The following is a 27013-nucleotide window of genomic DNA, read 5'->3' as shown; positions in this document are numbered from 1 at the left end:
ACAGATGTGAATCTTCAGTAGGAGACACTGAGTAATGAACAATGTCTTCAGTAACATTTTCTTTCTAACAGAAGAAAGTAGTCTCAATTTCTCGTGTCTAGGTTTTTGTATAAACATGTCTTTATATCCTTTGGGTAAATAATTAGGAGTGGGATTGCTGGGTGATATAAGTTTTCTCATATTGTGTTTTGAGTTATTTATGTATTTTGGATACAGATCCTTAGATATGTGTTTTGCAAATATTTTCTCCTGGACTATGACTCATCTTCATTTTCTTAACATTGTTTTCTTCAAACAGCAGAAATTGAGATTGAGGCTGGTGAATATACCCATATACACAGACACAAACTTAATTTTGTAGAAATCAGATAGATAACAGCAGAGGACCCAGGAGAAAACATATCATGGTGTATTTGTTTTTAATTAGCAATATGCTTCAGAATCCCCTGGGGGAATTCCATCCCTGCTCCTGTGTAATACACAAATGTGTAGTCCTTATCTATCCCAGACCTTCTGAAATAGATTAGGTAGAGTATTGCAGAGTAGGAGCCACCGTCACAGAATTTGACCTTGGTCATTAACACTAACATGGTTTTTGTTTCCTTAAGGATAAAATAGAAAGAGATAAATCTAACTCTTAGTGGGTTTCAGTGGGTTAGTGCACAGGAAATACTAGCATATACTAGGTGGTAATTTCTAGAGGCAAAGGGGGAAGGACCTGGAGCCAAGGATAATGTCATGGAAACCTTTGAAGTCATTGCCTAGAAGTGAGAGTGAACATTACTTTTTTCTTGCTTTCCTTTCTATGTAACACTTGAATTATTTAAGAAGTAAACGGGGGCGCCTGGGTGGCTCAGTCGGTTAAGCGGCCGACTTCGGCTCAGGTCATGATCTCGCAGTCTGGGAGTTCGAGCCCCGCATCGGGCTCTGTGCTGACAGCTCAGAGCCTGGAGCCTGTTTCAGATTCTGTGTCTCCCTCTCTCTGACCCTCCCCCGTTCATGCTTTGTCTCTTTCTGTCTCAAAAATAAATAAACGTTAAAAAAAATTAAAAAAAAAAAAGAAGTAAACGTTGGCTCCAATTTTTCTTTTCATTCAACCTTTTTGTTCCCCTGAAATTGAATATGATGTTTTCTGATCTTGAATTCCGTTATATCATAGTAACTTCCTTGCTTTTTAATATGATCGTCATAGGATTGTTCATAGAATTTATGTCAGTTGAAGTATTTCTCTCAAGATAGTTATAGAAAATATGCATACTTACTGTCCTTCAGTTTTTCTTCATGTTTGATGTTTTTTATTTATTTAATTTAATTTTATTTATTTTATTATTTTTTAAAATTTTACTTTTTATTTTTTTAAATTTACATCCAAATTAGTTAGTATATAGTGCAACAGTGATTTCAGGAGTAGATTCCTTAATGCCCCTCACCCATTTAGCCCATTCCCCCATCCCACACCCCCTCCAGTAACCCTCAGTTTGTTCTCCAGTTTTGAGCCTCTTGTGTTTCCCCCACTCCCTGTTTTTATATTATTTTTGTTTCCCTTCCCTTATGTTCATCTGTTTTGTCTCTTAAAGTCCTCATATGAGTGAAGTCATACGATTTTTGTCTTTCTCTGAATGACTAATTTCACTTAGCATAATACCTTCCAGTTCCATCCACGTAGTTGCAAATGGCAAGAATTCATTCTTTTTGATCGCTCAGTAATACTTCATTGTATATATATATATTTATACACCACATCTTCTTTATCCATTTATCCATCGATGGACATTTGGGCTGTTTCCATACTTTTGTTTGTTGATAGTGCTGCTATAAACATTGGGGTGCATGTGTCCCTTTGAAACAGCACACCTGTATCCCTTGGATAAATACCTAGTAGTGCAATTGCTGGGTCGTAGGGTAGTTCTATTTTTAATTTAATATTATTTTAAATTGAAAATATAATTTTAATTATTTTTAATTGAGGAACCTCCATACTGTTTTCCAAAGTGGTTGCACCAGCTTGCATTCCCATTGATGTCTTAACATAAAAGAGAAGTAAATATTTTCCTGTGTTTTTATATATGGAAAATTAATTTTTTTTACATCTTTTTAAAAAAGTTAATGTATTTTGAGAGAGAGAGAGAGAGAGAGAGAGAGAGAGAGCATGTGTGCACACACATGCACATGCACAAGTGGGGGAGGGGCAGAGAGGAGAGACAGAATCCCAAGCAAACCCTGTGCCTGATTCAGGGCTTGAACCCACAAACTGTGAAATTATGACCTGAGTTAAGATCAAGAGTTGGACGGTTAACTGATTGTGCCTCCCAGGTGCCCGAAAAATTAATTAAAAAAAAATATTTTTTAACATTTATTTATTTTTGAGAGACAGAGGAGACTGCGCAAGCAGGGGAGGAGCAGAGAGAGAGGGAGACACAGAGTCCAAAGCAGGCTCCAGGCTCTGAACTGTCAGCATAGAGCCCCAGGTGGGGCTTGAACCCACAAACTGTGAGATAATGACCTGAGCTGAAGTCAGACACTCAACCGACTGAGCCACCCAGGCGCTCCATCTAAAATTAATTTTAATGAAGCAGTATTCAATAATTATGAACAAGAAAAAAAAGTGCTGCATCTAGCATCAAAGGAAGATTTACTTTATTTGTTTAGTTGTCATTTGTTGGAAGAAAGTAACACAGGCCCCAAAATAATTAGTTATTTTTAGGGTCGTTAAATTATAAATTATATTAGGAAAAAAGCTTCTCGTTTAGTGTGAGGAGTACAACTCTGTATTTAAGATGTTTCTAGTTGATCACGACTTTTTTAAAACCTTTGATAATGGACATTTTAAAATGTAAATGTTGAGCAAATAGTTCGACTAATGGTCATGTATTTGTCATTCATCTTCTTTAAACAGTAATCAACTTTCTGCCTGTTTTATTCGTTCCTCTCACATGTCTTTCCCTATAACATTTTATTTTTATTTTATTTTATCTTTTTTTTTTATGTCTCTTTCTTTTTTTCATTTACATTCAAGTTAGTTAGCATATAGTGCAACAGTGATTTCAGGAGTAGATGCCTTAATGCCCCTTACCCATTTGGACCATCCCCCCTCCTACAACCCCTCCAGTAATCCTCTATTTGTTCTCCACATTTAAGAGTCTCTTATGTTTTGTCACCCTCCCTGTTTTTTCTATTATTTTTGTTTCCCTTCCTTTCTGTTCATCTGTTCTGTGTCTTAAAGTCCTTATATGAGTGTCATGATACTTGTCTTTCTCTAATTTCGCTTAGCATAATACCATCCACGTAGTTGCAAATGGCAAGATTTCATTCTTTTTGATTGCTGAGTAATACTCTGTTGTGTGTGTGTATATGTATATATGTGTGTATATATATATATATATATATGTATATATACCACATCTTCTTTATCCAGTCATCATCCATCGATGGACATTTGGGCTGTTTCCATACTTTGGTTATTGTTGATAGTGCTCCTATGAACATAAGTGTGCATGTACCCCTTCGAAACAACAAACCTGTATCCCTTAGATAAATACCTAGTAGTGCAATTGCTGGGTTGTAGGGTAGTTCTATTTTTAATTTTTTGAGGAACCTCAATACTGTTTTCCAGAATGGCTGCACCAGCTTGCATTCCCACCAGCAGTGCAAAAGAGATCCTCTCTCTCCGCATCCTCGCCAGCATCTGTTGTTGCCTGAGTTGTTAATGTTAGCCTTTCTGACAGGCGTGAGGTGGTATCTCATTGTGGTTTTGATTTGTATTTCCCTGATGATGAGTGATGTTGAGCATTTTTTCATGTGTCGGTTGGCCATCTGGATGTCTTCTTTGGAGAAGTGTCTGTTCATGTATTTTGCCCATTTCTTCACTGGGTTATTTGTTTTTTGGGTGTTGAGTTTGAGAAGTTCTTTATAGATTTTGGATACTAATCCTTTATCTGATATGTCATTTGCAAATATCTTCTCCCATTCTGTCGGTTGCCTTATAGTTTTGCTGATTGTTGCCTTTACTTTGTAGAAGCTTTTTATTTTGATGAGGTAGGTCCCAATAGTTCATTTTTGCTTTTGTTTCCCTTGCCTCCGGCGACGTGTTGAGTAAGAAGTTGCTGCAGCCAAGGGCAAAGAGGTTTTTGCCTGCTTTCTCCTCGAGGATTTTGATGGCTTCCTGTCTTACATTTAGGTCTTTTATCCATTTTGAGTTTATTTTTGTGTATGGTGTAAGAAAGTGGTCCAGGTTCATTTTTCTGCATGCCGCTGTCCAGTTTTCCCAGCCCTACTTGCTGAAGAGACTGTCTTTATTCCGTTGGCTCTTCTTTCCTGCTTTGTCAAAGATTAGTTGGCCATACGTTTGTGGGTCCATTTCTGGGTTCTCTATTCCATTGATCTGAGTGTCTGTTTTTGTGCCAGTCTCTATAGCATTTTAATGCTAATTGTAGACATATTTCATTTCACTTTTTTTTTTAAGTTTGTTTATTTTGAGAGAAAGAGAGAGAGAGAGAGTGTGTGAGCCAGGAGAGGTGCAGAGAGAGAGAGAATCCCAAGCAGGCTCTGTGCTGTCCATGCAGAGCCCCAACACAGGGCTTGATCTTAAGAGCCATGAGATCATGACCTGAGCTGGAACCAGGAGTCAGGCACTTAACTGACTGAGCCACTCAGGTGGCCCTTGTTTTACTTCTTAATACACAAGTATACATTTCTAACATACACAGTCTCTTTTAAAAAAAAAAAATCAAAATAACATTATCACATGGAACAAAATCAACAGGCTTCCTTAATGTCACCTGATATTTGTACAACTTTCTTATTTGTTTCACAAAGTCAGTAGCTAAAATAAGGTTTGTGGGGATGCCTGGGTGGCTCAGTCGGTTAAGAATCTGACTTCGGCTCAGGTCATAATCTCACGGTTCATGGGTTCAAGCCCTGCATCTAGCTCTGTGTTGACAGTTCAGAGCTGGGAGCCTATTTGTATTCTGTGTCTCCCTCTCTTTCTGTCCCTCCCCTGCTCATGATCTGTCAATCAAAAATAAATAAACATTAAAAAAAATTAAAATAAAATAAGGTTTGTGTGTTATGTATCTGCAGCCTCTTTTAATCAGTAAATCTCCCCATTTTAAAAACTGCTGTTTATTTTTAGAAGACACTAGCTGATTTGTTCTGCAGCATTTCCCACATTCTGGGCTTTGTTGATTATATCCTGGTGTCATTGGACATGTTACTCTGTTCTTCATGTTTCCTGTAACTGGTAGAAGTGTGTTTAGATTTAGGTTCAAAATTTTTTTTCTTGTCTTAAATTTTTTTTTTTTTTTAACTTAAGTAGTCTCTGCACCCAGTGTGGGGCTTGAACTCACAACCCCAAAATCAAGAGTTGCACACTTCACTGACTGAGCCAGCCACGCACTCTAATTTTTTCGTCTTTTTTGGGAAGAATTCTTTATTGGTATGACACCGCTAGTGGAACCATCGCATTCATCTTAGTTCAGGGGATGTCAGCATAAACCATATATTTAAAAGTTCCCCTTCAGTTTTTACCTGAATGTTTTTAACATTCATTAACTAATTCTTTTTTTAAAAGATTTTATTCCATAAGTAATCTTTATACCCAGTGCAGGGCTTGAACCCACAACTATGAGGTCAAGAGTCACACACTCCACTGAGTGAGCCAACCGGGCGCCCAATAATTATTTCTTGATTCACCGTTTCATTAGGGGTTATAAAATGATGATTTCCTAAATCTTTTATTTCTCCAGTGTCTGTTAGCTATGATTATTTTATAGAGAAGAACTTTTCCTTATCAACTAACATTTGGTTTCTTTGTAACCGTAAAGTATCATTAATATAAGACAAAGACAAGACAAGATATATAAAAAAAGCCCCAAAACAAGAAGAAAAGATAAATACTGGATTCTTTTGTTGTTTTTAAGAATGAGTTGATGAAGTGATACAGCCTTCACAAATGACCAGTGAGAGTTATTTTTTGAAGTAAGGGGGAATAAAGGCAGTATCATGGTAAATTACTATAAATAGATTTATTTATAATTAATTGTAGTCTATTATGCCATCTTTGGTAGATAAAAGCCTCTTCAGATTAGCTCTTCTGTCATTTTGTCATGACTGCCGTAGTCTTTGATAATTTCCTTGCTTTCTGGTGCAAGATGAATCAGACTCATCTGTATAATCCCTACTCCAGACCTGAAATCAGCCATATCTTCCAGGAGGTCTGGTTCCTTTTAGTGGGAAATGGTATTAAGAGACTGTAACACTTGACCACTTAAAAAAAAAAAATTTTTTTTAATGTTTATTTTTGAGAGAGAGAGAGTACATGAGTGTTTACGTAAGCAAGGGAGCAGCAGAGAGAGAGGGAGACACAGGATCCGAAGCAGGCTCCAGGCTCTGAGCTGTCAGCTCCAGCTCAGAGCCCAGCCCTGGGGTTCAAACTTGTGAACCATGAGATCATGACCTGAGCCGAAGTCGGACGCTTAACCGACTGAGCCACCCAAGCCCCCTAACACTTGACCACTTTTTAAAGTTGTACCATCTTAAGTTTCTGTCCATGTAGGAAGTGTCCTAAGTATTTAGGTAGGGTCTTAAGTATTTTTCATGTTCCTAATTAGATTCATTTGAGGACCATTTAAAAAGGCTAAATGACAAAGATTCTCATATTGAATATGATATTTAGGTTATTTATAAGAAAAATCTAAAATGAAATAAAACTAATAAAAGTTAAAAATAAAAGTATGCCAATGTGTCAAAGTTGCAAATACAGCAAAAATTCGAATTTTAATATTAAAACAAAATTATTCATGGCAAAAGTAATTAACTATCAGTACTTTCTGACTTTGTAGAAGCTGTAATTCACACTGAAGATATAACTGCCATGAATCATTATGTATCAAAAACCTTTGTATTGGCATATATAAATCAAAAATTTTAATAGTTTAGAGGAACTGAAGTTCAACTGAACTTAGTACACTTTGAGAAAAACATGACCATCTTTACATTTTCATGCAAACATTTTCATGGAAAATTTATAAAATTTAATCATAATTGAAACATAATTCACACAGCCCTACCACTTGGAAATTTTAGAACTTCTAAGCATTTCTTGGGTTAAACAAGTTGAAGCTAACTTCAGTTACAGACAGTTGAGAATATGACAAGTATGTCAGTTATACCTGAATAATAACAGCAAAAGAATGTAACAATGAGAGCAAACCATATCTTGGGATACAAGCAGAGCTATACCCCAAAGAGAATATTTTGCATTAAATGCTTTTAGTTAAAAAAAAAAAAAAGTGTGTATTAGTTGTATATGTTTGAACAATGAAATAAACCTGAGGAAAGCACAAGGGAAGAATTAATAAAGTCAAAAATATGTGACAAAAAAAATAATATGTGAGAAAAAATGAATTAAGTAGAAAATGTATAGACTGAGAAAGGATCAGAATCTTTGTGAAGTGACCAATAAACAAGTTACTGACAAGTCTAATTGAAGAAAAGAAAACAAATAGTGTTGAAGTAAAGTCTGTAACCATAAATAGTTTGGGGATAATATGTTGAACTTTTTTTTTTTAAGTTTATTTTTTGAGAGAGAGAGCGCATGTGGGACGGGCAGAGACAGAGAATCCCAAGCAGGCTCTGCACTGTTAGTGCAGAGTCCACTGTGGGGCTCAAACTCATGAACTGTGAGATCATGACCTGAGCTGAAATCAAGAGCCGGTTCCTTAACTGACTGAGCCACCCAGGTGCCCTAAACTTTTTAAGATATAATTAACATAATCCTTTAGATGAAATGAAAGATTTTCTGAAATAAGTTGCCAAAACTGATTCAAAAGATAGAACACCTGAAGAGGCCAGTAACCATTTAAGAAATGGCAGTTAATGTCAAAGAACAGTCATTCCCTGCCCCCCTCGCCCCCAGTTTCTAATCTTTCTTTGTACCATTGAGGAATAGTCCATTTCCATGTTTTTAATAATATATACCAGAATAGAAAAGGTCTCATACCAAGATGCTAATAAAGATCTTGATATAGGGGTGCATGGGTTGGTTCAGTTGGTTAAGCATCTGGCTCTTGATTTTGGCTCAGGTCATGGTCTAATGCTTTATGAGATTGAGCCCTGCGTTGGGCTCTGCACTGACAGTGTGGAGCCTGCTTGGGATTCTTACCTACCCCCCACTCCCTCTGCCCCTCCCCTGCTTGAGCACACATGAGCTCTCTCTCAAGATAAATAAACAAAAAAGAGACCTTTTTAGGGGCGCCTTGGCGCCTCAGTTGGTTAAGCAGTCGGTGCCTCAGTTGGTGCTGACAGCTCAGAGCCTGGAGCCTGCTTCAGATTCTGTCTCCCTCTCTTTCTGTCCTTCTGCTGCTCGTGCTCTGTCTCTCTCTCTCTCTCTCAAAAATAAACAAACATTAAAAAGGTTTTTTTTTTTTTAAAGATCTTTTTATATTTAGTATTCATTTCCTAGCAGTAAAGTCTCTTTCTTGTAAAACTAAAAATAGAGGGTTCTTTCCTTCACATAATAAAACATATGTGTTAGAATCCAGCAGTCATTCCTTGAGATTTAGGAAGGATGCCTGCTATTACCATGGCTATGACTGTTCTGGAAGTTCTAGGGCAATATAGTTAGATGAGGGAAAAAGGGCATAAATCTTGGAAAGTTGGAGAACAAAATTACGATTATTTTCTGATGACACACTTATTTGCCTGGAATTCTCAAGAGTATCAGTAGAAAATATTTTAGGGCTAAGAAGTAAAAATTCAAAAGTGAAAGCAATCTGGAGGAAAAGAGAAAGTGTATTAGAGTTGTAACAGGGAATTGTAAAATGTCTAGTTACAACATTAAAATATTTTTAAAAATCCCATGAAACTTAGTAACTTTGACTGTAAGTAGTTGGAAAATATTTTTAAAAAGTGATTCAAAAAGCAATAAAAAATTAAATTCCTTGGGATAAACCTAAAAAGTATGAGACTTGAAATGACAAGAGTTTACCTAAGGACATGGTAATAAAAAAATAATAATGGTCACAACACAAGTAATCTTTATGAACATTGTTTTAAACACTTAATTCATTTAATTCTCAAAGTGACCTTATAATACAGTGTTATGTTTGAGGGTAACAGAGAGGTAAAATGCCTTGTCAGGGTAATTTAGATGCTAGGTTAAGGAATGATGGGATTGGAACCCATTCAGGCTGTGTCACTGCAAACTCCAGAGAATCTGTAACCATTATGCTTTGATGGCTCTTGAAAAAAATAAGTGATATACCATATTCCTGGATGGGAAAATCCAATATAATCAAAATATATGTCTCATAAAATTAATATTATTATATCGGTGTCCCAACAGGATTTTGTTTTTCTTTTTCATGGTAAGGAGGGTAGAATTTGAGAAAACAGTGATGAACTTCACTAGGAATTATAAGTAGGTGAAAGATAGCCAAAACAGTTTTGAATTAGAAGAGTATTGGGGGAGTGGAGGAGTAGAGGAAGTGGGTACCTTGTTTTATAGGATTTTGAATATAATACTGCCATAGGTATGCTCGAATTATTACAAATAAAGAGATTCATTTCTGTGTATAAGAATATAGTTGTAAGTTATTCTTTAAACTGTGTTTGGATAGTTTTCTGGTCATTTGGGCAAAAGATAAAGTTAGCTCTTTTCCTCCAGATACCAAAACAAATGCTAGAGGGATTGAATATATGGATATAAGAAAATAAAGGTAAAGAAAATATAGGTAAATACAACATCTTGATACGGGGAATGCCTTTTTAAACATAAACCAAAAAAAAGATAATTCAAAGAATAATTGATTTGACTACATTGAAAAACTTGTCACATTTTTAAAAAGGAAAAAGTGTTCAAAATATCTGACAATCAGAAGTGACTGTTTTCAGAAGAATGGGGTACTCAGCAGATAAAAGCGGATAACCACTTTAGGAGTCATCTTAGAATTCCTCAGTGCTCTACATCCCTAATTTCCATCCAGTCACCATTCATGCTTCCATTCAACAAATGTTTGAGTGTCTGTTACACACAAGGAACCATTGTAGGAATGAGGATACAGTAGTGAATAAAATGGAGAAAATCTCTGCTCTTACATAGTTTATATTCTGTTGATGGGAGAGAGAACTATTAGTCAATTAATGCAGAACATTTAAAATGGGACACTTCTATAGAGAATCATAAAGCAGAAAAGGTATACACTGTGCTGTTGTGGAAGTGGCATTGCAGTTTTAGATAGAGGCATTTAAGCAAAATCTGAAGGAAATGAGAAAGCCAGCCACGGGGGTATCTTAAGAGGAAGAACATTCCAGGTAGAGGGAACAAGAAAGCCAACGTTTGTGACGCAGGAGAATGCTGTGTATATTTTATGAACAGCAAAGTGGTGGTAGCTGAAGGTAGGTGAGTAAGGTAGTGAGTAGTAGGAGATGAGATCAGGGAGGTAACTAAATCTTGGAGAGGTTTTAAAGACCAGGTAATTCTTTGTTGTAGGGGTTATAGTATACATTGCTGGATGGTTCACAGCATCCCTGGCCTATACCCACTAGATGTCAGTAGAACTCCCTAGTTGTAATAACCAAAAATGCCTCCAGATTTCACCAAATTTTCTAGATTTGGGAAGCAACATTGCCCTTGCTTAAAAACCACTGCTCTACTAAATGGCTGTAGTCCCTTTGAGGAAGGCTTTGGAGGAATATTTATGGTGTGTCCTTGCTGTAATGGTGCAGAGCTTTTCCTCCGGTGGACCCAGTCTCTCCTCAGTTACAAAAGGCTGTGGGTCTGTGAATTGACCAGGTCTGGAAACTGGGCAAATGCCCATGACTTCCACTATGATGATTCAAGTCGGTTTTTGGCCACCAGATTTAAGCATTTTTCTGTTATATAGATTAAACTGCCCATCTATTTCATTCCTAGGAACATCGTGATCAATTAGCCACTGCCAAAGATCCCTGCGGGCCAAAGCGTTCTGATTACCGGTATGTCCTCGCTGCCCTTATCTTTGGAGTTAAGTACTGCCACTTGGCCTCTGCTACTTTGGGATCCCATCATCCTCAGTGAGATCAGGGAGCTCATCTCAGTGGTGACGTTCCCTGAAGTCGTACCTGACTTATAAAAGAGAGCAGCCACACAGCCTTTTCAAGTGTGTGGTGCTTCCCTCACTAATTATAGTGTCTTCTGGGCCTTTTCAGGGTATGTAGTTGGGTAGTAGGTTGCAGAGGATAAATCCACTTCAATATTCCTGTCTCCTTAAACCTTTGGATTTTCTCTTCCACATAATGCCAGTGGAACTCTAGTATTTCAGCCTCATTAAACCTCATTTAATATTCATTGGCAGTGTTAGAATAATTTTGATTTACATTTCCTTAATGATTACAGCTATATTGTTGAGTGTAAATTTCAGTCAACAAGTAGGCTATTAGAGCCATCTCCAACTGCACAAGTTATCATAGAATCTGTGGTAAACTCACTCATATTGATGAATTCTAATCTCCTTGGTCTAATACCCTTAGCATCGATTTTCACACATGTTCCTCAGGTTTTTTCCTTTATATATTAACAGAATTTTGGCATTTTTTTAGTGTTTAAGCTGTTTTCTCTTGAGTCATACATAGGTATATCTGTTCCTCTAGAACGTGCTGAGATTTGAACCTAGTTATGGGTGTAGTATCAACAGGGTTGGTTGTAGTTGGTCTTGAGGAGAATGAGCATCCTTCTCCAAGTCATTTGCAGAACGTAACAATATCACAGGATTTTCAGCAAAGGAAAGCTGCTCTCTTTATATACAGAAGAGTAAGTTAGTGCCACTGGAGGTGTGAAGTTGTTTTTTTCATTCTGATTCGACCACATGTCTAAGTTTCAGGGTTCCATGAGAAACTTAGACTATGAATTCACCTGTTATAATTCAGCTACTTGCAGAATCAAATTTTGCATTTGATTTTTTTAGATTTTTATTTATTTATTTATTTATTTTTTAATTTTTTTTTTTTTAACGTTTATTTATTTTTGAGACAGAGACAGAGCATGAACGGGGGAGGTCACAGAGAGAGGGAGACACAGAATCTGAAACAGGCTCTAGGCTCTGAGCTGTCAGCACAGAGCCTGACGCGGGGCTTGAACTCACGGACCGTGAGATCATGACCTTAGCCGAAGTCGGACGCTTAACCGACCAAGCCACCCAGGCGCCCCTGATTTTTAGCAATATGAATCTGAGGTTATAAGAATAAAGAGGTGTTGAGATTTTTTAAATGTATATTTTTGAGAGAGAGAGCATGCACATGCGTGTGAGCAGGGGAGGAGCAGAGAGAGAAGGAGACAGAGGATCCAAAGCAGGCTCAGTGTTGATAGTAGAGGGCCTGATGTGGGGCTCAAAGTCACTAATCTCGAGATCATGACCTGAGTCAAAGTCAGATGCTCAAACGACTGAGCCAATTAGGCGCCCCTGAGATTTCTTTAATACTGTCATGACAGTACTGTTTTTCAGACTGTGATTTAATCTGACAGTTAACGGACTTGAACTTATTTTTTGTGTACCTGTTCAAGAGCATTTAGAGAATCCATCTCATATAGCAGACCTTGTAGTCATCTGTACTGCCTTAACAGTTCAGTACAATAGCCATTTGGGGTCCTAAGGCACTTGCTTCTGTTGGCACCTCATCACAGTCAACCACAGTTGATAGCTTGATTAACTGTGATGCCACTGCATACTGGAGGTTATTAGCATCCTATTTCCTGTTTGAGGCAGAGGGCACAACCAAGCCAATCTTCAAATCCCATCTTTGTAGGTATGTTTACTGTGACCATTGCAGTACCAACTCAGAAACCACACATTAATTTGAACAGGGAAGTTTAATATAAAGAATTACTAACCAAAAAAAAAAAAAAATTATTAACCAGTAACAGAGAATTAACCCTAGAGGGCAAAGAGAACTGTAAAGTATACACAATAGAATGAGCAACCACTACCTCTAGGGCTGGGGCATGGTAGCAAGGATGGATGGAACAAATCTGGAAGATGCCGAATTTTCCAGTTTGAAGGCTGAGACTTTCAGATCTTGTTGGAAAGGGTGTGTTACACTGGATGCTGGAGAAGTGTGAAGTGCTGCAAATTTTCATTATCAAGCAAGAAACTCCCTTTTGGGGGACTGAGAAAAGTTACTAGGAAGCCCCTTTCTCAATCTAAGAAGCCAGCTGGAACATGGCATAATTCTTTGGGAAGTGTTTGCCCCATAAGAGTGCTGCAGAAACTTGCTGCACAGCTGTCAGTGCAGGGTGCTGACAAAACTTGCTGGGAAACCACCCGTGGGGTTGTATAGGTGTCGCTGAGACTTGATGGGAAGTTGGAGCTTGGGGAGAGGGCTGTTGGGTGTTTTGCATGCCATTGTTCTCCACTGGAACCAGCAGGTTAGAGCACACTAATTGGAAGAGAACCTACTTCTGTCTGGAGTCTTCCTCGAGTGCCATCTGCTGAAAAGGTTAACATTTTGCCAGCTGGCAGAGAAGAAATGTTTACAGGTACCAGCCTCATTATTCTAAAGCAGGGCAGAGAGGAGTGGATTTGGAGTTGAGAGGCAATATATTTATAATTGGTAATGTCAGATATTTACATTTCTAATACCCTTCATTTCTTTGGGTAGTCCCTGATTTCCATGTGGTGTCATTTTTTTTTTTCTTCAAATACCTTTAATAACTTCTTGTTAGGTTGATATGCTGATGATGAATTCTTCCAGCTTTTGTACATCTGGAAAATTCTTTATTTTGCCTTTTTAAAAAATAAAATAGTGGTAGAGTACACATAACGTAAAATTTACCATCTTACCTGTTTTTTTTTTTAAGTTTTATTTAAGTAAATAAATACCACCCAACGTGGGGCTTGAACTCATGACCCCGAGATCAAGAGTTGTATGCAACTGAGCTAGCCAGGTGCTCCATTTTACCCCTTTTTAAGTGTACATTATTTATCTGTTTCTGAGTGAGAGAGCACACCTGTGTGCACGTGAGCAGGGGAGGGGACCGAGGGGGAGAGAGAAAATTGTTGTTGTTTTTTTTTTTTTTTTTGAGAGAGAAAATTTTAATCAGGCTGCACATTCAGTGCAGAATCCTACATGGGGCTGGATCTCACAACTGTGAACCAAAATCAAGAGTCAGACACTTAACCAACTGTGAGCTACTCACATGCCCCTGTTGATTCGTTTTCATATGTTGAACCATCCTTGCATTTTATTTTATTTTTGAGACAGAGAGAGACAGAGTATGAACGGGGGAAGGTGAGAGAGAGAGGGAGACACAGAATCTGAAACAGGCTCCAGGCTCTGAGCTGTCAGCACAGAGCCCAACGGGGGACTCGAACTCATGAACTGTGGGATCATGACCTGAGCCGAAGTCTGACGCTTACCGACTGAGCCACCAGGCGCCCCTATTTTATTTATTTTTTTAAATGTTTATTTATTTTGGGGAGATGGAGTGGGGGAGGGGCAGAGAGAGAGAGAGAGAGAGAGAGAGAGAGAGGGAGGGAGAGGGAGACACAGAATCTCAAGCAGTCTCTAGGCTCTGAGCTGTCAGCACAGAGCCCAACGGGGGACTCGAACTCATGAACTGTGGGATCATGACCTGAGCCGAAGTCTGACACTTACCGACTGAGCCACCAGGCACCCCTATTTTATTTATTTTTTTAAATGTTTATTTATTTTGGGGAGATGGAGTGGGGGAGGGGCAGAGAGAGAGAGAGAGAGACAGACAGACAGACAGACACAGAATCTCAAGCAGTCTCCAGGCTCTGAGCCTGTCAGCACAGAGCCTGATGCGGGACTTGAACCCACAAAGCGCGGTATCATGACCTGGGCCAAAGTCAGACACTCAACCGACTGAGCATCCTTACATTTTAGAAAGAAATTTTACTTGGTCATGGTATATAATTTTTTTAATATGTTGCTGAATTTGATTTGCTAGTACTTTGTGGTGCCTTTGTCTGGCTTTGGTATCAGAGTACTCCTGCTCTCAGAGAATGTATTAGGAAGTTGTTCCCTAATTTTTTTTTTTTTTTGGGAAAAGTTTGATAAGGATTGGTATTTTTCTTTAAATGTTTTTTGGAATTCACCAGTGAAGTCATCAAGTCCAGGACTTTTTTTTTTTTTTTTTTAATGTTTATTTTTTGAGAGACATAGAGAGACAGAGCACAAGTTGGGGAGGGGCATAGAGAGAAGGAGACACAGAATCTGAAGCAGGCTTCAGGCTCCGAGCTGTTAGCACAGAGCCTGATGTGGGGCTCGAACTCACAAACTGTGAGATCATGACCTGAGCCGAAGTCTGACACTTAACCGACTGAGCCACCCAGGTGCCCCGGACTTTTCTTTTTTAGGAGAGTTTTGTTTACTGATTCAATCTTCTTACTAGTTATAGGTCTATTCAGACTTTGTATTTCTTTATAAGTTAGTCTTGGTAGGTTTTGTATTTCTAGGAAATTGTTTTATCTAGATTATCCAATTTGTTGATGTAAAATTATTCATAGTACTCTGTTATAGTCCTTTTCATTTCTGTAAAACCAGTAATGTCTCCACTTTCACTTTTTATTTTAGTAATTTGAGTGTTTTTTCCTTTTTCTTAGTCCGTGTAGCTAAAGTTTTTTCAATTTTGCTGGTATTTTAAAGTATCAACTTTTGGTTCCATTAATTTTTCTTTGTTTTCTATTCTCTATTTTTAAAAATTCTCTAATTTTTAAAATTTCCTTCCTGCTTGCTTTGGGTTTAGTTTGTTCTTTTTCTAGTTCCACAAGGTGTAACATTACATTATTGTTTGTTTTTTTTTAATTTTTTTTTTTAATGTTTATTCTTGAGAGAGACAGTGTATGAGCAGGGAGGGGAGGGGCAGAGAGAGAGGGAGACACAGAATCCGAAGCAGGCTCCAGGCTCTGAGTTGCCAGCACAGAGCCTGATGCAGGGCTTGAACTGACGAACTGCAAGATCATGACCTGAGCGGAAGTCGGACGCTTAACTGACTGAGCCACCCAGGCGCCCCAACATTACGTTGTTGATAGGAGATCTTCCTTATTGTATAAGTGATTATAGCTATAAATTTCTCCTAGCACTGCTTTTGCTGCATCCCATTTTTTTTGTTTTTATGGGCATGTTCTTTTTAAAAAAATTTTTTTAAATGTTCATTTATTTTTGAGAGAGAGAGTGTGAGCGGGGAGGGGCAGAGAGAGAGAGGGAGACACAGGGTCTGAAGCTGTCTCTGTATTGACAGTAGAGAGCCTCAGGTGGGGCTTGAACTCACATGACCTGTTCATAGCCTGAGCCACCCAGGCACCCATGAATTGTTTTCTATGTTTTGTAGCTTTTTGTTCTTCATTTTGTGCATTATTTTTTTGTGTTTAGTTGATATTTTTTGTAGTGAAATGTTTAAACACCTTTCTCATTTCATACTGTGTATATTCTAGAGCTAATTTCTTTGTGGTTACCCTGGGGATTGCATTTAAACATCCTAAAGTTATAACATTCAAATTTGAATTTATACCACCTTAACTTCAGTAATGTAGAATAACCGCTTTTTAACAGCTCCAACCCCACCCCTTTGGTTATTGGTAACATCTTTATACATTGTGTACTCAAAAACATAAAGTAAGCAACATTCTTTAAATTGCATTTAGTCTCTTAAATCCTGTAGAAAACAGCATTTAGAATTATAAAACAGTGTTGGAATAATACTAGCTTTTATAATTGCCACCTTTATTGAGATCCTTATTTCTTCAGTATGGCTTTGAATTGCTGTTTACTGTCCTTTCATTTCACACTCCTGTACACCCTTGAGCATTCTTGTTTATCTGAGAGGGTCTTAATTTCTCCCTAACTTTTGAAGGACAGTTTTGCCAGATACAGGAACCTTGCTTGATTGTTTCTTTTTAGGACTTTGAGTACATTAGCTCACTGGCTTCTGGCTTCCAACATTTGTGATGAGAAATCTGCTCATATACTTATTGAAGATCCATGGTATGTGAATCACTTCTCACTACTTTCAAGATTCTTTGTGGCTGTCCAAAGTGTCTCTGAATTTCTTCAAATTCTTATATGGGGTTTATTGAACTTCTTGGATGTTTATATTCATATCTTTCATTAAGTTTGGGGAAGTTTCCAGTTTATTGTTTTTTCAAATATACTCCCTGCCCCTTTCTCTTCTCCTTCTGGGACTTCCATGTTAGTCTGCTTATTGGTGTCCCTTGGGTATCTTACTCTGTTCATTTTGCTTCTGTCATTTTTCTTTTTGTCCTACAGACTTGGTAATTTTTATCGTCCTATCTTCAAGCTTGCTCATTATTTCTTCTGCCTGCCCCTTTCTGCCTTTGAATCTCTATACTGAATTTTTCATTTCAGTTCTTGTACTTTTCATCTGTAGAATTTCTTTTTGGTTTTCTATCTGTTGATATTTCTATTTTGTTTCTATATTGTTTTCTTGACTTTATCCATATCTTCCTTTGCTTTCTTGACATTTATTTATTATGTTTTTTAGAGAGAGAGCATGTAGGCCCAAGTGGAATAAGAGCAAAGGGATAGGAAGAGGGAGAGAGAGAATCTCAAGCAGGCTCTACACCCAGTGCTCTACACCCAATGCAGGGCTCAGTCTCATGACCGTGAGATCATGACCTGAACTAAAATCAAGATTTGGATACATAACCAACTGAGCCGCTCAGGCACTCCTTTAAGACGGTTATTTTAGGGACGCCTGGGTGGCTCAGTCGGCTAAGGGTCCAGCTCTTGATTTTTGGCTCAGATCATGATCTCACAGTGAATTCAAGCCCCTGCGTCTGGCTCTGCGCCGACAGTGTGGAGCCTGCTTGGGATTCTCTCTCTCCCTCTATCTCTGCCCCTCCTCTACTGGTGCTCTAAATCTCTCTCAAAATGAATAAGTAAACATTAAAACAAATTCTTTTAATGTCTCGTTTAGGATGTCTACCATCAGGTCTTTTTCAGGGAATAGTTCCTGTTTTTTCCTTTGTGTAGGCTATGTTTTCCTGTTTTCTGTGATTTTTTTCTTGCTGAAAATTGGACATTTCAATATAATAATATGGTAATTCTGAAAATCAGATTCTTCCTTCCCCACAATATTTTGGTTTTTTGACTGTTGTAGCCTATCTTTGTGATTAGGATCAACCTGAGGTGTCAGTTTAAGTTCTCAGGTCTTTTCTCAGTTACTGCTTTTCCCTGGATATGTATGGTGAGTTTCTGATTTCTGATTTCTTCTGTATGGGAAGTTGCTTTTGAATGTCCTAGTCTTTAATGTCTGGCTCCCAAAGGGGAAAATTGAGAAAAATGAAGGGGAACGGAAGAGTACAAGCAAAAAGGGAGGGAATTGTAGCAGTGGGAGTTGGTGCAACAAAAATGGCCTTAAAAAAAAATGGCCTTGTGCCTCTTTGTCTTCATTTCTGTGATCAGAAGCAGCAATGAGGAATTAGGGCACAGATCTCCAATACATGGAGGACACAGTCATTTTTGCCCACCCTAAGCTCTCACAAACTGCTTATAGAAGATATGTACAACTAACTGCCATGTAGTTGGAGGTGGAGGATGTGTAGCTGCTCCCCTGCTAAAAGCTTAACCAACTGATGAAAAATTTCCCTTCCAAACCTACTCCCTGGAAATTGCAAGCTTTCAGTGGACACTTGAGTTCCAAAAACCAGTTATATCAGACAGATTATGCTTGTGTCATTATTCTCTAGGTGGAGGGACAGAATCCTGGGGCTTCCTTACTCTTCCATCTTCTCAGAATCTCAGTAAAGTTGACCTTTGAACAATGTGGGTTTGAACTTCATGGGTCCACTTATACTCAGAATTTATCTGATAAATAGAGTATAATTCTGTAAATGTAATTTCCCTTCATTGTATTTTCTTAATAATGTTTTCTTTTATCTACATTACTTTATTGTAAGAATACAGTGTATAGTACATATATACAATATGTGTTAATGGTATGATAATGTTATTGACAAGGCTTCTAGTATAGTAGGCTATTTGTAGTTAAGTTTTTGGGGAGTCAAAAATTACATGTGGGTTTTGACTGTTGGGACAGTCAGTACCCCAACCCTCATGTTGTTCAAGGATCAGCCGTATCTGTTAGTAAATTTTGAGAGAGATTGGGTGTGGGAGAGAGTCAACGAAGGGGATTGCAGCTGCCTGCTATTATGATTATGTAATCCAAGTGATTACACTTGGAGATCTCAGAATACTTTGCAAAGTTCTCATTTATCATTTCCAAATAGTAGTATTAGGAAACTGTATTGAAGTGGCATATTTTTAGCTTAATTAAATATATTGAAGTTATTTTTGAATATCTTATTTTTATTCTAAAGGCAGCATTTAGACATTATAGATGATTTGAAAGATTTTAAAAAGTATAAAGGAAAGATAAAAATCTCTTGTAATACCACTACTTAGTGTATTTATTTATAATTATGTGTACATTTATCTTGCATGCATATATGTATTTAAAAATTTGTTTTTACTATTTATTTTTTTTTTAACTTTTTTTTTTTTAACTTTTATTTTATTTTTGAGACAGGGAGAGACAGAGCATGAACAGGGGAGGGTCAGAGAGAGGGAGACACAGAATCTGAAACAGGCTCCAGGCTCTGAGCTGTCAGCACAGAGCCTGACGCGGGGCTTGAACTCACGGACCATGAGATCATGACCTGAGCCGAAGTCGGCTGCTTAACCGACTGAGCCACCCAGGCGCCCCTTTGCTATTTATTTTTAAGAGAGAGAGAGTACGAGCCCGTGTGCAAGTTGGGGAGGGGCAGAGAGAGAGAGGGAGACAGAGAGAGTGCGAGCGCGCATATGCAAGTTGGGGAGGGGCAGAGAGAGGGAGACAGAGAATCTGAAGCAGGCTCCAGGCTCCAAGTTGTCAGCACAGAGCCCAACGTTGGGTTCAAACTCACAAACTGTGAAATCCTGACTGAATTTGAAGTGGGACGCTTAACCAACTGAGTCACCTGGGCACCCCTATACGTATTTTATTTTAGAAATGAACATACGCTAGCTAACATTCCTTTTTTTATAATTTGGTACATAGTTGTATAATATTAAGCACAATTATAGATTCCTGTAAGCACCATCACCAACAGGATTAATAACAATTCTGTCACCCCAGGAAACTCCTACATGCTATCCTTTTTGTCATATTCTTCATTTCCTCTTAACCACTGGCCACCACAGTTTTATTTTCTGTCACTGTAGTTTTGTCTTTTTCAGAATGTCATAAATGGATTAATAAAGTATTTAACATTTTGAGACTAGCTTCTTAGAATCAGTGTTTTATCATTTCATGGAAATTTGGATCCCACCATATAGGTTATTTTACCCTTTACCTTTATGTTGGTATTGTCATCATATATACATAACAAATTTGTCTCATAATGTTATAATTTTTACATTTAGCTGTCAAACGTATGTAAAAGAACTCAAGTGTAGAAGAATGGACTGTATTTAATAAATCGTTACATTTATTCAGATTGTTACCAATTTTGTTCTTTCTTCCTTTCTAATATTCTAAGTTTTCTTTTGTTATTTCACTTTTGTATAAAAAACTTTTCTTAACAGTTCTTTTAGAGGAGGTTTGCAGACAGTGAATGCTTCATCAGAGAATATCTTTATTTCTAAAGAGTATTTTCATTGTATGTAGCTTTGTGGGTTGACATTTCTTTCAGCCCTTTAAAAGTGTTTTCTTGGGGCGCCTGGGTGGCTCAGTCGGTTAAGCGTCCGACTTCGGCTCAGGTCATGATCTCACGGTTCGTGGGTTCGAGCCCCGCGTCGGGCTCTGTGCTGACAGCTCAGAGCCTGGAGCCTGTTTCAGATTCTGTGTCTCCTTCTCTCTGTGACCCTCCCCCGTTCATGCTCTGTCTCTCTCTGTCTCAAAAATAAATAAACATTAAAAAAAAAAAAATTTTTTTTAAAATAAAAGTGTTTTCTTTTCTTTTGGTAGCCAAGATTCCTGATGAGAAATTTGCAGTGATAAGTAATATGTCATTTTTCTCTGGCTGTTTTAAAGATTTCTTTTCTTTGTTTTTAGTTTTCAGCAGTTTCATTGTGAGTGTCTTGGTGTGGATATCTTTAGATTTATCCTATTTGGGATTTGCAGATACCTTGAATTTGCAGATATATATCATTTTCCAAACTTGGAAAGTTTTCAGCTATTGTTTCTTTAGGTACTCTCTCTGCACTATAGTTTTTCTCTCCTTTTGGGACTCTGATGACATGAACACTATTCCTTTTGATATTGTCATATGGGTTTCTGAGGCTCTGTTCTTTTTTTTTTTTTTCTCTCCTGTTCTGATTAGGTAGTTTCTTTTTCTTTTTTTTTTAAGTTTATTTATTTTGAGAGAGCACACATGTGTGAGAGAAAGCACAAGTGGGGGAGGGGCAGAGAGAAGGAGAGACAGAATCCTAAACAGCTCATGTATGGCTCAAACTCATGAACTACAATATCATGACGTGAGCTGAAGTCGGATGCTCAACTGACGAACCATCCAGGCGCCCTGCCAATTTACATTTCTACTGACAGTGTACAAGGGTTCCCTTTTCTCTGTGTCCTTGCCAGCACTTGTTATTTTCTGTATTTTTGATAATAACCAATCTGACAGATGTGAGGTGATAGCACTTTTTAGTTTCGATTTGCACTTCCCTGGTGATTAGTGTTGTTTACTATGTTTTCATGTGCCTGTTGGCCATCTGCTTGTCTTCTTTTGAAAAATGTCTGTTTAAGTCTTCTATTATTTAAATTGGTTTTTTTAAATATTGGGTGTATAGTGTAATATGAATATAAGACATATATATTTTAGAGATTAACCCTTTTTCAGATGTATAATTTGCAAATATCTACTCCCATTTAGTAGATTGCCTTTTTGTTTCGTTGATGGTTTGCTTTGCTTTGCAAAAGCTTTTGAGTTTGATGTATATCCATTTGTTTATTTTATGTGTTTGTTGCCCCTGCCTGAGGATACTGATCCAGAAAAATACCACAAAGACTGATGTCAAGGGCTTACTGTCTATTTTTCTTCCAATAGTTTCATGGTTTCAAGTCTTACATTCAAGTCTTTAATGCATTTTTGAATTTATTTTTCTGTATGGTGTAAGATAGTGGTCCATTTTAATTATTTTGCATGCAGTTGTCCACTTTTCCCAACACCATTTATTGGTAAGTGTGAGTCTTAATAATACATTTCTTTTTTAAAAATTTTCTTAAAGCTTTTGTTATTTATTTATTTTAAATTTTAACTTTAATTTTTTTTAAGTAAGCTCTGTACCCAACATGGGACTTGAACTCATGACCCTAATATCATGAGTTGCATGCTTTACCGACTGAGCCAGCAGGACACCCCTAATAATACAGGTTTTTCTTAAATGTTTTACTTATTTTTGAGAGAGAGAGCAGGTGGGGTGCTGTAGAGAGGGAGAGGACAGAGGATCTCAGCACTGAGAGCACAGAGCCCAGCGTGGGGCTCAAACTCATAAACCGTGACATCATGACCTGAGCCAAAGTCAGACGCTCAGCTGACTGAGCCACCAAGGTGCCCCCCTAATAATACATTTCTAATGGCTGAGTTGTTCAGTGTATTTCTGAACTTGAAATTAATTCAGTTGCTTCATTTTATGGAATTATAAATTTGTAAAATCCAACTTACCTCAACTGCTTCTACTTAGAACTTTGGTTTTTATTGTATATAACATTAAAAACATTTTTTTTAACGGTTTTATTCATTTTTGAAAGAGTGCTAGTGGGGAAGGGGCAGAGAGAGAGGGAGACACAGAATCTGAAGCAGGCTCCAGGCTCTGAGCTGTCAGAAAAGAGCTGGATGTGAGTCTCGAACCCACAAACTGTGAGATCATGACCTAAGCTGAAGTTGGATGCTTAACTGACTGAGCCACTCAGGCGCCCCAATTCTGTATAGCATTTAAGAAACACTACTAATAAAGCATGCTGGTAGCACATGAAATATGAGTCAGAAATGCTAAGTATGTCTACACTAGATTGAGAGTCTTATTTTTATGGAGAAGTCAAGTCTATTTAATTTTTAGTTTATGTCAAAGCAATTTTATTGGGAATAATTATTTTGTTTGATTTACATTTTTCAATGAATAACAATGTGAAAAGAAGATAGATTTGATTCCATTTTAGTTTTTATTATTTTAAAATGTTTATTTATTTTGAGAGAGAGAGCATACAAGAAGGGGAGAGGGGCAGAAGGAGAGAGAGAGAGAATCCCGAGCATACTCTGTGCTGTTAGCACAGAGCCTGCCACAGGGCTCGATCTCACAAGCCGCGAGATCATGACCTGAGCCAAAATCAAGTGTCAGATCTTAACTGACTAAGCCACCTAGGTGCCCCGATATGATTCTATTTTATAGGAAGGAGTTGTTATTGTATTAAAAAAATTATTTAGTTAGGAAATGCACTTATAGAGAGAGAATGAAATCTACTTTTATTGTGTTCTTAAGACATTTTCAATCTCCATTATACTAATTTGAGTTCTTCTTTGTGCCTTACTTGAAGTGAATTGCTAGCATTAAGTTTCAAAGTTTGGAGAGAACTTTTAGGATTTTATAGACCCATTTAATTAATTACATGGTTTGAAGAATTTGAGACCCAAAGGAGTTACATTTCTTGTTTGAAGTCTGTTATGAATTCTTAGCATATCAGTGACTAGAATGGAACATACCGATGTTTACAGCCTTTCTTGAGACCTATCATGTATTTGACATCAGTTTTTCCCACATGTAGCTACTTAAATTTTTTTCTTTGTTTAGTCATCACTTTGCTTGGATTTCTGTTGCCATGGTTTTGTTAAATAATACCAATCTGCTAACAGCACATTTCAGATGTCAGTTCGCATGGTATGTGAACTCTCAATCTGTGCTAGCTCTTGAGTTACAAATCAGTATGTAATTAACAGACGTCCATCATGATCAGTGACCAGTCACATTACTTCTCTCAGTCTGTTGGAGATTGGTCACTGTGTGTCTGTTAATTCAATTCTTGCACAGACAGCATAGTATGCAGTTGTGTTACTTCCTTGTCTTCCAGTGGTAAATCTGTGTGACATTTTGCAAAGGACATAATCATAATTGCCATTTTACAAAGATGACAAATGCCTTTGTCATTTTACAAAGACATAATCTGCATAATCAAAGAACAGAATTGACTAACAAAGATGGAAGTGCAGCAAAGAAATGAAAAGTGGTAGCACTAAATCTGAATAATTGGATGTCGTGAAGATTTGAAAATAGTGTCAGGCAAGTGAAGATAGGATAAGAGCTAGGCCTGCATGAAGGTACAGTATGAATTTGGAAAAAGGGACACCTGGGTGTCTCAGTTGGTTAAGCATCCAAACTTTTGAATTTGGCTCAGGTCATGATCTCGCAGTTTGTGAGATCGATCCCTGTGTTGGGCTCTGTGCTGACAGTGAGGAGCCTGCTTGGATTCTTTCTCCCTCTCTCTCTCTGCACCTCTCCTGCTCATATGTGCACTGTCTATGAATGAATGAATGAATGAATAAATAAATAAATAAATAAGCAGGAAGAATAGAAAAACAAGGTAAAATTGCTTTAATGTTAATTTTATTTAGTAAAAAAATTTTTTAAAGTTTATTTATTTTGAGAGAGAGCATGGGGGAGGAGCAGAGAGAGATGGAGAGACAGAATCCCAAGTAGGCTCTGTGCTGTCAATGCAGAGCCCAACATGGGGTTTGAACCCACAAACCTGTGAGATCATGACTAAGCCAAAATCAAGAGTCTGACGCTCAACCAGCTTGAGCCACCCAGGTGCCCCAACATCATCAATTTTACATTGTAACAGGAACAGAACTCAAATCAGTTTGGGTAGCATTCATAAGTGTTGAAGTTAATTGCTACATAAAAACAAATTAAGTACAAAGAGAATGAAGAACTTTTTATTGCTAGTGAAGGTTGGTTTCTCTTCACAATCAGCTGCTAGGATTAAGCTGCTAGAGTAGGTAGGGATAATGCTATGAACGTTGTGCCCAGATTCCAAAGATTAATTGAGCAAGTAATTATGATAATCAACGATTTAATGTGAGATAGGTCTGTTTTTTAATGCAATCCCATCAATAACTTAATGTGATGAAAGACATAGGATTGTGAAGCGGTCATAAAGGGAACAGTATACGTATAAAGCCCTAGGAAGTTAGTAAAGGTGAATTTATCAACAAATGAGGAAGGTTGTTGTGACAGAAAGGATCAAGATATCTCAAAGGAAGTGACTCCAGCAAAATTTTGCATTAAAGAAACTCTTGGAAATATTTGATAAGATGGATAGGGCAAAGGGTATAAAAATGTTGGAACCTGAACCAAACTTTGAAAGGATTGAGACAGTTTGCCAAGGCATAGAAAATATGCTTATTCTGTGTCATAAGTTATATGAGGAAAATGAGAAGGCAAGAACTGTTTACTCTTGGTAAGTATTTTTCGAAAGAAACAGAACATTCTGATTCTCAAGGTTTCTTATGTTTTATGTTCGTATGTTCTTACTATTCCAAAATAGTAAATACTAGTCACACAGTATTTTTCATTTTCTTGTGCTATAATTGACAGTAAATGGGTCTTAAATGTTTTTAAATATTACGTAAAAATTTAAAGTTTACAGAACAATTGTGATTTTTTTCCCTTTGATTAATAAGATTGCTCAGCTATCAAGGTCTTTTTCATGGTTCTGTGCTACAGTTCAAAGTGAGTACTGCCTGTATAAATAATATGTTTTTTCCATAACAAGTTTGTTATATTTTCTCACTTGATAAAATGATTATAAAGATTGTCAGTATGAATAAATTTGAAAGTTAAAGTACGAGATGTTCATTGGAATAGCAATAGGGAGAGACAGACATTACCATTTCAGGTTGAAGGGAGAGGATTGGACATTTAATTTGGAGAGGTCTGGGGCCAGCATAAAAAAAAAATATTTGAAACTTCTGTTTAATCTTTAAGATTCTTGTAATTTTTAAAGTATACCCTTAGGATGTATAAGTTTTTATTGTAATAAAGATAATTCTGTTATTCAGCAAACATTTATTGAGCTTCTGTTATATAGTAGGAGGTCGGCTTACAGCAGTATGGAACAGACAAAAAAATCTCTCTAAACTATGATATACTTTAACCTGCTCCCTGCTTTGAGAAATGTGGAATCTCTAATTCTTTAGAATCTGGATTTCATTTAGGTTGAAAGAAACTAGATTGTTTTTAATTTTTGTATAATTCTAAAGGATTTTGTATAAAAGCAGTGTTTACTTTTACTGAATTGTTTGAGATAGTCTCCAAAATGGGGTAAAAACTCCAGGTTTGTATAACCCCTGTTATTTGTCAGTAGGTCTACGGAAAGAATGGGACATTTCATGGTATAGCTTCAGAAAGGTGTATGGTTACTTCATTCCTTATAGCATCCCCAACTTTAGAGTAAATTTTTTATAGTTGCTATCATAGATACATCTACTATGGTAGTGCTAGGAAAGAAAGTTGTGAATTCTTCTTGTTTAGAAAGTTGGGTGTATGTGCATTGTGTGAGATTATGACATCATTAAAGATTTGTAACTTTAGCTCAGTCATGAAAGCTGAATAGGTGTTTACTATTGAAATATGACTGGAAAAGCTGAAGCACTGTGTATAATGGTTCAGAGGCATGAAAGTACCTGAAAGGTTGGGTGAGCTACTGGTCATTTAGTTATGGTCATCTAGTAATACAGGTAATACAGTAATACATCTAGTAATTACTGGTCATCTAGTAATAACTAGAGCATTTGCTTTGGGGATGAAGATGCAGTGAGAACATGCAGGTAGGAAAAGGTGAAGCAGTAGAGGAAGGTAGGGCCAGATTTTGCAGAGTCAGAAGTTTGGACATCTTTCTAGGGAGCCTTTTTCAGAGCTTTTTGTATGTATATGTATGTATATATACCTGAGCTGAGATAGAGAGTCAGACATTTAACTGACCGAGCCACCATGGCACCCCGGTGGAGAAGTTCTTAAGAAA

The 27013-nt window shown here is 37.3% G+C and overlaps 1 protein-coding gene across 7 annotated transcripts in view; it reads left to right on the top strand.

Moving 5' to 3' along the window:
- The window catches only part of ZMYM4 (zinc finger MYM-type containing 4), a 146422-nt gene that overhangs the window by 22104 nt on the left and 97305 nt on the right, over window positions 1-27013 (top strand). For 3 of the 7 annotated variants that reach the window (XM_053897656.1, XM_053897661.1, XM_053897657.1), the window contains exon 2: window positions 10913-10974. The exons of the other annotated variants lie outside the window; for them this stretch is intronic. The gene's annotated coding sequence lies outside the window, so the exon portion shown is untranslated. The remainder of the gene's footprint in view (window positions 1-10912; window positions 10975-27013) is intronic. 7 annotated transcript variants of the gene reach the window in all.

The sequence above is a fragment of the Panthera pardus genome, unplaced genomic scaffold, assembly GCF_024362965.1.
Source record: "Panthera pardus isolate Hobbes unplaced genomic scaffold, ASM2436296v1 HiC_scaffold_11, whole genome shotgun sequence".
In the NCBI taxonomy this organism is placed as follows: Eukaryota; Metazoa; Chordata; class Mammalia; order Carnivora; family Felidae; genus Panthera; species Panthera pardus.
Note: the sequence above shows the minus strand (reverse complement) of the source record. Positions and strands in the feature narration are given on the sequence as shown.